Here is a 13487-nt window from a genome sequence, read left to right as displayed (position 1 = left end):
TTCTCGACTCACCACTTAAAACTTTTTAACGTCAGACACTTCCTTAGCATTGTAGACTACGGTCACTTTACAAGAGTATGTGGCCAATTTTTTTTACCTCGTAGTTACTTTTTCATAAATTGATGGGGGGGGGGGACTTACCCCGGGGTCCAACTAGCCCCGGTCTCCTCTATGATGATGGTATAAAAGGTTTGGGAGAGTCGGGGAAATTGAGTTTTGAGTACGTTCGGGTGTTTACTGTTGTCCTTTAACTTTAACACGCCAGGTTATACAAACTTTTCCAACTTGTATAGATTTATCTTTTCTACTTATTTAACTACCGTATGTTTCAACTATAGTAATTTACAAAGATGAACCTCGAAATCTATTGAGAAAGAGCGTCATTACTAAAAACGCAGCACTAGAAAATTAACTGGCAAAGCGTCAACGCTACGAAAGGAACTAAAATTAAAATAAGTTCCAGCAAATGTTATGCTGTTGTTATGCTAGAAAATCATCGTGACATTATAATTTAGCGCCGATTTACTCTATCAAATTCTTCCTCTGAAATGTTGTCCCAATGAATTAAAGTGATGCTTAAATACTCGTCTATCATGTTTCGAAATTGAAATTTTAAAAAGTTAAAAAAGAAAGAATTATCGGCATTTTTCATTAAAATTAGCGTTTTTACACACAACGAACGCGACGCAACGAAATAGCGCGTGAAAACACGACGTAAAATCCCTACGCCGTGACAGTATTTCCTACTGTCAGTTACAGATGGAACATTAAGTGCCGACAGAATTTACATGAAGTCAAAGTTTGCTATTTTTGAACTACACAAACTGTCGGCGATTATCACATCAAGTATGTTTGCCTACTTGCACGAAATAGAGACTGAAATATCGGAGCTCAAAAATTGACTTGTTTTAAATATTGATTAAAACAGGCTGTTAGTATGACTAAGTTGTAAAACAGCTGATGGATTTCTTGGAACATTGAATGGCTTGAATTGGAATATAATTAAGTTCTTAATTGCAAATTTGTTCTACTATAGCAAACTGCTAACAACACATTTCTAACCGAGGCGTTACTTTCCTAAGCATAAAAATTAGTTGTGTGTGTGTGTGTGTGTGTGTGTGTGTGTGTGTCGGAGTTGGGGACGTAGGTCGTGCGCGGGAATCTTCCTCTCTGGCAATTGTCAATGTTGACAGGTATGTAATGGTCCGGGAAAATAGAGGAAGTTGAGTTACAACAGGGTTAATGCTACAGTATTTGACCTCAGAAACTTTATCAACATGATTGTGACGTTGTCCATGAATTTCATCATATTGTGCTAGTGAAGACAGTGATAAATGATAGAGGACGCTGATATGATCATTTTTCTTATAATTTCTTCGGAGTCTCATAATAATTTTTTTAAATACGCGAAACTTTTTGTACTGAATTCACCTATTTCAAAAGTTTCCAAATGTCATGAATTTCATTTATATGAAAAAAGAGTACCATGTAACAGTGGTAACCGTACTTGAGGCCCCTGCAGGCGATGTATGTTTTTTTCTCTGGGAATCCACGTCGAGACGTTGTCCAGGATCGAGAAGCTATCTCTATCTAAGAAGCTAATTCCTTGTAAAATTTTACCAATATATAGTAACACGCTTTATATTAATGAACATGGGCCTATTTGATCAATACTTTCATCAAGCTTTATTATTTTCTTAAAAATTCCAGTCCTGGGGGAATCTGTCCAGTGCGGACGGCTCCTACAATTTCTTTGTAGAATAAAACAACTCTAACATCTCGTGATTGATAGATATCAATCAAAGCTGTCAAATTTGACAGTTTGAGTAAACATACGTCAATCACATCCATACCGCCAAAGAACTTTTATCTCCTGTGATTGATAGGTGTCAATCAAAGCTGTCAAATTTGACAGCTTGATTGACGGTTAGTTAAGCAAACGTCAATCACAATCATCCTGCAAAGGAGCTTTTACTTCCTGTGATTGAGAGGTGCCAATCAAAGCCATTAAAAGTGGATGGCTTGATTGGCAGTTATATAAACAAACGTCAATCATCATACTGGTGATCAAGTATAGCTGTCGAACAATGAAAACGCCGTAGAGAGCGGACTGTCCCCAGGATTATTTAAATTAGTAAATTAAAATTAGGCGTCATTAATGAGTAAATACAGTGTATAGGCATGTGCAAAAAACAGATATCTTTTACAGTTTAGGGTGCCTGTGTTTAAATTAAAAAGTCTCGGTCTTACATTTCTATACAAGCAGGCATTTTTTAGTTATGTTAAAAATGAATCCAAGCTACGCTTGCGGTTGGAGATTGTCTGCAGGAGGACTGTTCAGTTTAGATGTTTAGAAGATTGAGAGCAAAGGAAAGAGTTTGAAATCCAAAAGAAATTGAAAATCTGCTCTGCGCCAGTATAGTTCTGTAGTCCCACCTTGTTTTGAGGGACACATTTTACTTTGTATTGTAGACTCCAAAGGCTATCCTTCAGTTACATGTACACAGCAACTCTATGGCATGGAGTGTGTTGACCCGTAAGAAAGAATAAGGGAATAAGGCACAGGATAATTACCCACAAGATGTAAAATAGATAAAATAATAAATAAATAAATAAATACACGATAATGAATTAAGTTTGCAATAATGCATATGTTAAATCCAAGGTCAAAATAGATAATAATTAGAAGTATTAAAAACCTCTTTAAAGGTAATATATTGGCCGTTTTTATATACACTTTGCTTTTCTGTGACAATATTCAATGGTTTCGTTTGGTGTGTCATTTCAGCTTTCACTTTGTCTGTCATTTCCTTATCTGCATTAACTGAAAATTTGAGTTGTGAAATAAACCCAGTGTAGTTTCTTCCAGTAGTAAGACATTCTCAGTTTCTACTCTATATTCGCATATTAGTACAACACAAATTTATGTTCATATTAAATGTCTTCATGTCTACCTTTTTTTAATCATCAGCCTGTGATGCAAATAACGAAATTTAGAGAAAGCAGACGCGTTTATTATGAGTATCTCCATTCTTAAGATTTCGGTTTAGAGATATTCTATAAGTTATCATTCTTGCATAAAAAAGCACTCTTTCAGTCTGACCTTAAAAGTTTCCAAAACTAATAACTAACTAACTAACTAAATAAATAAATAAAATAAAAGTCATTTCCATTTACATCACACATACCTAACACTGTATTTCTTTATTTCTATATGATAAGGACAGTAGGCTGAGAAAAATATTTGCAGGGGCGGGGGGGGGGGGGGATAGGAGTTTATTCCCCTCCCCACCCCGCCCTTACATTTTCAGCCACGTCAGTTCTTAGCGGAGAAGAGGATGATGGGCCCTGTTCATTTCTTTACCACTTTACATATTTATAAACAAATTCTTGATACATTTCATTGAGGACCGAGACCCCAGTCAGTCGATAGCCAACTTCAAGTGAGTAATTTTTTCGTTGCCCCCAACCCCTTCTCCTACTCGGCGATTCAATGTTTGCACTGATGTCATATTTGCCTGCAGCTTGACAGACGAGACACTTACTTGGCATGGAACACCCCCTGACGTATTTTACTGATAAGGTTGCACCTAGAGGAGTTGTCAGGAAACCATTACAGAGAACGACTTCTCACTGTCCTTGTTCATCCCCTAGCTTCAGGTTAAACATACCATATCTCATAACATTGTTTTATAGTCATGTTATTCAATTGATGTTTTCATTCTTACAAAATCATTTGAATGTGGACAGAAATTTTGCTATTTTACAGAAAGAGCTTATATTGTTATCATGGTGACGATGTGGTAAGTGTGCTTGTAAATGAAATTAGCTAAAGGATTACGTGGGCTTCATTGCGACAGTTGCCCCTCTCCCAAAATCTGGGCTTCATGAATATTTGAAGACAATGCACAAAATGATGATTTAGACTACAATGAATGACGGGAAAAAGACAACAATAAGAAGAAATTTCGGTATCTTTTATTATTACTTTTAGTGTTGGTGTTTTATTGTAGACAATGCCCTCACTTCATTGCTTTATTCGTTTTTTATCAACGTATTATGATGGGCCCGGGAATGTTCAAGTTGGAGCATTGATACAAGATCTGTAAAAGAAAAAAAAAACTAAAGAAAATGGCATGAAGAAGGTCTAGAAAAAAAAAGGTGTCTGGTAACCCCAGAACACGCTTTACGTTTTTCACAAGGACGGCGCCGTCATCCTTCAAGAGAAGACCGGTGAGGATGATACATCATTATTGAACCTGTGCATCTGTTCAGTTTAACCCCTTGTCTGTTACGTAAAACGCTTTAGTTAAAGCTCAAGTTAGGATTTAATATCTTTATCTACGTCAATATAACCGCTTTACGTCTTCTCCAGTATTGATTTCGTCAGCAATGGAATCCGGTAGAATAAAACCCAGACCTCAGTCTAATGTAAAAGTAATGATAAATAAAACAATCGCCGTTTTATTCTAGTAAATAATCTATTTCTGAGATAGTCTGATACATGCATCAATGTTTTATATTTACTTCGTCTCTGTGTAACAGCAGCAGAAGTCTTTAAAGAAGTCTTTAAAGCATTGTGTACCATTGACTGATTTGCAGCTACCTACAGGACAGTCTACTTGTTGTGTACCAGTAGTATTGCGGGGATTTTGTCATTAATGAGCAGATATAAAGTACAATGGTTGGACCAGCTCGAGATTAAATTCCTTATTATCTGTGTAAAAAGTAACACTGTTTTGTAATGTAAACGTATTCGCCGTAGCCCGTAGCCACTTACGATGCAAAATAAAATTTTAAAAAAAGCATGGAAAATCGTTTACGATTTCATCGCGCAGTACGCTTTTCAAATGTAATCTAGGCATGAGAATTAAATTTATAATCTAATAACGGAAATAAAATGAAAATACACTTCTCCGGTGGATATGAGTTATCACTTTTTGGGTGTTTTTGATATGATGATTCTGCTGCATTTAGAGTATTTCGATACAAAAAAAAACATTAACAGATGCCTTCAGTGTAGTATCGATAGAACGCCTCCTATTAAATCCTGTCGAAAGGTTTTGGGAAGGATATATCAATCATCTTATTTCTTTTGTTTCTTTTTGTGTTAACTTATTTTTGCGTAGTATTCTACTATTTTTTTCTAAAATTCATAATTAAACCATGCTTACATTTTTTACAGGGCTATCACAAAGTACACGTAGACAGAAAAACTTATAAAATAAAAGTCATCAAGGGGTGTTTCGTCAAGTCTTACGTGTAGCCGAAATATCGAAAAGACCTTCTTCTTCCTCTACATGTAGATTACCTGTATCTAGACAAGCACATATACACCTGTTTTTAAATAAATAAACATATTCCGTACAACAGTGAGTTTCCTAGACAGAAAAATTTAAGTGGTGGCAGCTGCAGACATGTTTATAAAGTATATCTATGTGATATATGTGATATTTGTTTGTTTAATCATAGACAACGTAACAACTTGACTTTGTTAAAAAAATTAAGAAGGTAAAAAATCCAAATGTTGTGAGAATAACGACTCAAGACTTCACTTGTTGCTTATATTAAACTTTATTTACAACAAACAGGCCTGTTTTCCGCACTTAAACAGTAAGAGAAGACTAAAAAACACATCTGACACAATCCAAAAATTTAATTGTCTAATGTAAAATGTAATTTTGACACAAGTCACGGCGGTTTTAAGTTTGAGCGCAATTTACTTGTGTATCACGAACATAATTAAAAAGCGCGTAATCGGATGATTATCAATTTATACAAATGTAAGTTGTCTTAAAATTTCCCCGTGAACCACCACGACGAGTGACCAAGAAGATTTTAAACTTTGAAATCTTTTTACTTCTGAATATTTTGACTTTTATGCCTAGTTTTCGCTTAAAAAAAGAGAAAGAAAATATCCCAATAAAAGTCACCCTAGTCGAACCAGATAAATAGAAGTGCAGTCAAAATCTTAATGGAAGACTTAAACACGTACGCATATTTTTACATCATGTGATTTTCACCCAAAAGCTGGGACGAATGCAGTGCATCTCCGAGGCGCGTTTACTATCTATTTTTCACTTGTGGAATGATTGTGTTAGTGCAGAAAATTTCTTTCACACCAGATGACAACTGAAAACTTTAATAAGAGTATTTAATCATCATTAATTATCATTAAGATCATCATCATTACAAATCTCTGATATGAACATCACTTCCGGCCAGTCATATATTACTTCAAGGAACCTAATTTGCATATAAGAGAAAAAATGCATTTTTTCTGATTTTGGCTTGCTTCCAATTTTTTCATTACTTGCAAAAAGTAATGTCCCTTAAGCTCACAAATCGGGACACTTTTGAGTCATATGCACTGATCGTAAATTGTGTAATTAGAAATAATTTTTTTTATATCACTGATGTGTATCACGCTTTCGCTCCACAGCCATAAAACTCGTTGATAACTGCATGGGTATACAAGTAGGTCAATTGCCTGTATAAAATTGCCATACGATTATTGATTTTTTAGTATGGACTGTTTTACGGGGGAGACAGTAGTGGAAAATGTATCAAGATGCCAGCAAAATATTTCGGTTGCATAGGGTTGGTAAAAGGCAGAGTATATTGAGCACTTTTAAAGGAAAGAGTTTAACTAGCCCACATCTCCAGCTTCAACACGTAGAATTTTATACATGCCACAGTTCCTCTCCATTTCATCTGACTCTCCCTAAAATTTTTCAGACCGCGTTAACTGTTCAGCTCCCGGGAAGCGAGCATCCAGTGTGGTGGCAGACGCTGAGCTCTGCAGACGGCACATTGCATTCACACAAAAGGGGGTAAAGGTTTTCTGGGGAAATGCTGTATTTTATTACATCTGACGAATTACGTAATAGAGGGAGGAAAATTGACTTTTTTAAAAATTTATATTGACTAAGTGTAATACAAGACACTGATATTTCTTCTCAAAATTGACAGAATAAAGAAACGCAAAAGGATATAACCTATATCCCCTTACATGGCATATCCTATCCGTGAACTTGATCTTCTTTAGCTTTCACTCCTACACACGCTGAGTTTGTATGGCAGTAGATATTGTATTGTGTGTGTGTGTGTGGGGGGGGGGGGGGGGGGGGGGGGGGGGGGGGGGAGGAGAATTTTGATTATACTATAGTAAGTGTTATGGTCTTAATCATGTTTTACTCATGTTATATATATATTTTATACAATAGATCATTTTATTTTAAAGGATGGACCTGAACTGAGAGCGTTGGTAACGTTTTTGGGACGAGAAAAGTAAAGAGATGTAGCTACTTCCAGCACATATTTCAAAGCGTACTGTGAGTAAAAGATTGTTGAAAAGCAGGGTGTTGTAAAAGATTTTAAATCCTTTTATCATTTTGAAAAATGACAGAAAAGGAATTGTGTTAAAAAAGAAAGTTGCCGCTATTTACAGTACTTTTTATGTCGTCGCCGTGCACTTTTACCGATAACACGATAAGTGGAAAACTGTTTTTCATTTCAGCTTGAAACTTACAGAATTGTTAAATATTTATAATACGCAGGTCAAATTCGAAAATCAGCATGATCAGGTCACTTGTAGGGAAGTTATGCTGTTTTTTCACTTTTTTCAGCATATATGCAGCAGTGATAACACGATAAGTGGAAAACCATTTTACTTTTTGGCTTGAAACTTACAAAACTGATGAATATTCATAATATGCAGGTCAAGTACGAAATCAGCATGATCGGGCCATATTTGTGGAAGTTATGCTATTTTTTTCATTTTTTTCAGCATAAATGCAACACCGATAACACGATAACCGAAAAATCGTTTTACTTTTTGGTTTATAAGTTACTGAAATGATGAATATTCATAATACGCAGGTCAAGTTTGAAAATCAGCCTGATCGGGCCATTTTTATGGAAGTTATGCTGTTTTTTCATTATTTCAGCATATGTGCAACACCGATAACACATTTCAAGGAAAATCAATTGGCCAATCGTCTTGAAATTCACAGGGGTGATCAGATTTACTAAAATACAGATGAGGTTTGAAAATAAGCTTGATCGGTTCAGTTTTGGTGAAATTGTGCCTTTTTTTTATATATAAGTCTTTTTTCCTCGGATTTAATTCTTAGGCATGTTAACAATCTCATTTGTGAACTAATTAGTAGTATAAAGGTGTTCTTTTGACATTTTCTGCATCTTAACAATATTGTTAGTTGATTATATAAAAATGATGGTAAACCTGTTATTGTGCATTGTGTAATAAAGTGTCAAAAATGGAAATAAACTCATATCTTTACAGTTTGTCAGATTCAATCATTCACCATGTTCAGAATCTCAGAATGGAACAAATTGGACATTTAAAATTGTTTTATTGATATTTTTCCTATGTCAACAACTTTCTTAGTTGATAATTTAAAAATGACAGTAAATTGATTATTTTGATATATGAAAAAAAGTGTTGAAAGTGGAAAGAAATTCATTTCAGTACAGTTATCTCTTGTGTACATTTTGGCATTTTGAAGTTGTGACTCTGAACTTCCATGGTCCTGAAGACCTTTCCATATCAAATTTTCTGAATATCCATGATACTTTTATTTTATTATTAAAAATTGATGGTCATTATGCTGTTAAGCATTATGTAATATTGCATCAAAATTGAAGACGACCCCATTTTAGACAATGCCTCCATAGTGACCATTAAAGGAAAACCAAGTCACTTACTCTTCTCAAACTTACAGAAATGTAGCATAGCACTAAATTATAGCTTCAGTTGGAAAACCTGTTATATCGGTTAACTTTCTTGGAAATTATATAGTTTTTTGTTACAATTAAAATTTTCACATATGGACATTTTCAAGGTGTGACTTAGTCTTTGAACTTCCATTGGCTTGAATACCATTGCTAGTCACATCTTTTGAATAGCTATGATACATTTACTATATTATTAAAAATTGATGGCCATTGTGCTGTTAAGCATTATGTTAAATTGCATAAAAGATGAAAAAAACCTTTTTTGGACATTGCTGCTGGGATGACCATTAAGGAAAAAACATTTTACTTATGATATTCTAACTTACTGAAAAGTTTCATAGGACTGAAGTGTAGCTTGTGTTGGAAATCAGTGTGATTGTTTTCTGTTTTGGAAGCAATGCAACTCTATAGAGTGCTATATGGGGCTACTGTTTATGGATGGTGGTAATTGTCCCTTGGGATAATCACTAGCTAAATTCAGAGCTATAAAATTACTTGCCTAATTAATTTTCAAGTGCCCATTAAATAAGATTACATAAAACACACGTTGAGATTTCCCATTCAAGTCCTATAGGTTAAGCTCTCTTAACTGTGTCACATAATTAGGAATTGGTGATTATTATGCAGGTAAATGTTGTTTAATATTGCAAATAAGTTTACAAAAGAAAAAAAAATGTGTAATGCCAACATTAATGCTATAGATGAATAACAGTGCCTTATTATCCTCAAACACATTGGGATTATTCATATCATGTTAATACAGCAAGATTAAAAGTTTGAATAGCAGCTTTATTGGAATTTTTTGTTGTTGTTGTTGTGTTTTCTTTTTAATTTTTTTCTAAACACTGGCATTTTCAACTCCCATCCACCTGAAGCTCTTCAGATTTTCTGTATTTCCACATAAGCAGTTGCATAGGTTTTGATGTCTTTAAACAATATGTAATATTATTTTATGCACTGTCAACATTTTTCAAATATTGGGATTTTCATTATGTGAATTTGAACTCTCATGGTCCAGAAACTGTAATCTTATTGCAGGGGTGGATTGAGGCCGTCTTCTGGCTCTTTCAGATGACGGTCAGATTTTAAAGTTTACATTGACTGGTATCAATTTTTTTTTCTGTTGGAAGACCATCAAAAGTGGTGGATGGATCAACAAAGATACTTTGGAATACTGTCAGAAAATATCTCTGGATCTGCTCCTGTTGGATCCCCACAATTCATTTTGTTTTCTCCATTCTGTTTTTCAAGATATCATCCAGTTGGGAGATATCTCTCTCAATTATTTGACCGGTGGTGCTAATAACGTTGGAGTGTTTTCCTCGTTCCTCCACTGTAGCCACCAGATGCATTAAACGTTAAATACTCTCAATATTACACGTATAAAAGTTAATTAAAACGGGCTCATTATCTGTAAAAGTTGCAAGTGATCTAGAAAGCCGTTTTCATCTAAAGCAAGTTTACTTTTCAAGTAAATTCCTAGGAGTTTGAACTATATATCTAATATATTGTATTTAAACATGAACATACTGGAATATAAAACCGAAAGTGAATTAAGTTATCAGTAATTGAGCCGTAGGGTACATGTGTGTGAGTATGAGTGTTTATGTATGTATTTGAACAAAAGTTTGTACCATGTATAGTCTATTTCTTAAGTTTAATAAATGAAATGTAAAAAAGAATTTGATAAAAAATTTCAGATAAACTTGAATCAGAAATCAAATGTTGGTGTATTGGAATAAGGTAATTACTATAGTGCTTCATTTCTAGTAATAAAAGTAAAGTGCTGGCTTCTTGCATGACGTTCCAAATGCCTTTACACAAGAATCGCTATATTATGCTTTTTCAAAATTTTTTTTGATCAAAAGAGACCCATTGGGTATATTGTTACCCATGAAAATAATGTTTTATATCAACGAGATACATGAAAAGTCCATATTATTTAGTGTAATCCTTGAAGTGACTAATTTGTGTGACTCAAAAATGCAGCTTTTTATTCTTTGCCCTTCGTGAAACAAAGCCTTATACCAGATCATTTTCAGGATTTTCAACTAGCATTGTCAGTGAGATACAAATAAAGTTTTATTTACTGTGATTTGTACATTAATGATTATATTTCCTGATCACCCCTCCCCAATGGTACCCTCAATTAAGAAAAAAAAACTCATTTCATTACAAAAATTAATATTTTATTGTAAAATTTAGAGAATGGCATTTTGCAGTTTTTAACTGGCTTCTACAGAGGTAATGATAGTTCTGCACTGACAACCCTGAAAAATAAAAGATTAGATTTTAAAATATAATTCAGTTAAAATGTGTATTCAGTTAGGTGTAAATAGATGTTGACAGTAACTTTACAACCACCAGCTCCTGGCTGCTGTGATATAATTAATTTACTGCTTTAATGTACAGTTTTACCAGCTGTTTGACATAGTTTTCCTCTAAAAAACTGAAAGCTTACTTAGTTATGATACCATCAAAACAAATAGACAGACAAAAAGAACTTCTCTGTAAATGTATAATAAATGTATTCTTTTAAAAATACTGTTGACTTTTACTTTATTTCTTATAAGAATTTAAATGTCTGAAGTGTTTAGAATTATTTGATTAATTAATAAATAATAATAATAATAATAATAGCCATTTATGTTTGTGCCCTCCGTCTGAAGCAAGACGTGAACAGATTCAATACCCTCCTCCACCTAGATTGGCGGCGATTCTTTGGAGCTGAAATGTATAATACTTACTAACATTAAAGGACGTCCATTTCATCATTTTTCTACAGTTTTTTTATAGGATAGTGAGCTCAAGTAATCTTTTATTTCCAAATGTTGTACATGACAGATTTAAAAGGTTACGAGAATTATGAGTTCAAGCACCTTTTATTTCCATGCCCAGTTCTCCCCAAGTACAGGTCACTTCCATGCTGTCCTTAGTGGTCACCTGGAGGCACCTGTTCCTGAAGGGTTCAGGCTCCCATGTCCAGCCAGACCCAGGGTGGTAAGGCTGAATAAATTTAAAGAATGCATGAAAGAATGAAAAAACAAACAAATAAATAACTTAAAGATATGTTAATGTCTAAAATGTAAAATAAAATGTTTACAAATATATACAACCAACTGATAAATACACTAGAAGAAATGAATGAAGGTTTTAATAAATACTTAAACGTATCAGACTTTAAATTTTATTTTTCAATTTCAAAGAAAATTTTTACCCGAGATCATTATATACTTATATATACTTCATATATACTTACCATGGACCTAATTAGGTCCATGTACTTACATTTTGTGGCTTAATGAATTTCCATTCCACATTTGAGCCCTTGGGCAGGAGAAACTCTGCCCTGAGGGATGGGACTCCCATATCAGTGAACCTTGACAGGTTCACACCTTTCTGGGGGTCCCATCCCCCGAGGGCAGTTCCCCTGCCCACCACTTTAATTGGCCTTTAAATAGTAATAATAATAATAATAATTTTATTAACGTCTCACGTTTTAAATAAATAAAACCCACCCTGCTAAGGGTTATGAGAGACTAAAACCCGTGCTACTGCATTTAAAATTCAAAGAAGTTCATTAAAATTGTTACTTATCAATAAAATACGTAAAAAAGGATATTATAAATGAAACTTTAAACCCTTTCTTTGTTGTTAACTTTGCTTCTTTTCCACATCATTGCATGTGCTTTTTTTGCTGTATAAAATTGTATTTGTTCGTTTTGCATAAGAAATATAAACTTTTCATAGTTATTAAAAACATTAAAATTTCCGTCTATTTGATTTGCAAGGTTAAAAAGCTCTTCTCTGATGTCTTTATAGAGCTCACAGTTAATTAAAAAATGTTTCTCACTCTCTATTTCATTACAAGAACAATAAACGCATATGCGCTCATTTAGTGGTGTATTAGAATAACGCCCAGCTTCCACTCTGAGGGGTGCGCTTCCACAGCGTAGTGAAGCAAAGGTCCGTCGTTGTGCTCTAGTCAGATAGTTATTATGCAAATAAGATTCTGTCACAAGTTCACCTTTAAATGTTCTATATGTTCGTAGTTTATTGCCATTTGTGCACTTTTTGTCGTCCCACATCTTAATTTTCCATAAATTTTCATCCGCAGTTTTTAAAACTATTTTTGCCAAAGAAATGTTGACAAGGTCTCCCTCCGTATATAGTTCCATCTGAGACAGAAGCGACAACACTCTACTTTCCCAGGTGCGCGGTTTATAAAGCGACCATTTGTGGATTTTTGTTATTAGCCTGGTTTCATCTGATGTCTTTAGTTTATTCCAGTACCTTAAGACTTCCGTACGTTGATTAGTTAAGTTTGAGGGCCAACCCATCTCCCCTCTTACAGCAATGTTTGTAGTGTGTTTACGCACTCCGAGAAAGAATTTTCCAGCTCTAGCTTGTAACGAGTCTAGCTTGGGAAAGGACGATAAACCCCAGACAGCGCTCCCATAATACATAACAGGTTCAATTAATGTCTTATATAACTTATTGTACACCTCAAAGCACATACCACCAACAAGAAAGTACTTTGACTGTAGGGCAAATAACGCTCTGCTCGCTGACTTCGTTAGCTCTGATACGGTAAAATGCATATCTAAATGCTCAGTAAACCACAAGCCTAGGTATTTATACCTTTCAGCAACGACAACGACAATGTTCCCACAATTGAAATTTGCTCCAGTACATTGAGTGGTTTTTGTTCGAAAGTGCACAACTTGTGT

At 34.4% G+C, this 13487-nt stretch overlaps 1 protein-coding gene across 1 annotated transcript in view; it reads right to left on the bottom strand.

Moving 5' to 3' along the window:
• LOC106172929 (alpha-1,6-mannosylglycoprotein 6-beta-N-acetylglucosaminyltransferase A) overlaps window positions 1–13487 on the bottom strand; it is a 379609-nt gene that overhangs the window by 306350 nt on the left and 59772 nt on the right. The window lies entirely within an intron of this gene.

Source organism: Lingula anatina, chromosome 10 (assembly GCF_051362555.1).
Source record: "Lingula anatina isolate TDL-2025a chromosome 10, LinAna3.0, whole genome shotgun sequence".
Taxonomy (NCBI): Eukaryota; Metazoa; Brachiopoda; class Lingulata; order Lingulida; family Lingulidae; genus Lingula; species Lingula anatina.
Note: the sequence above shows the minus strand (reverse complement) of the source record. Positions and strands in the feature narration are given on the sequence as shown.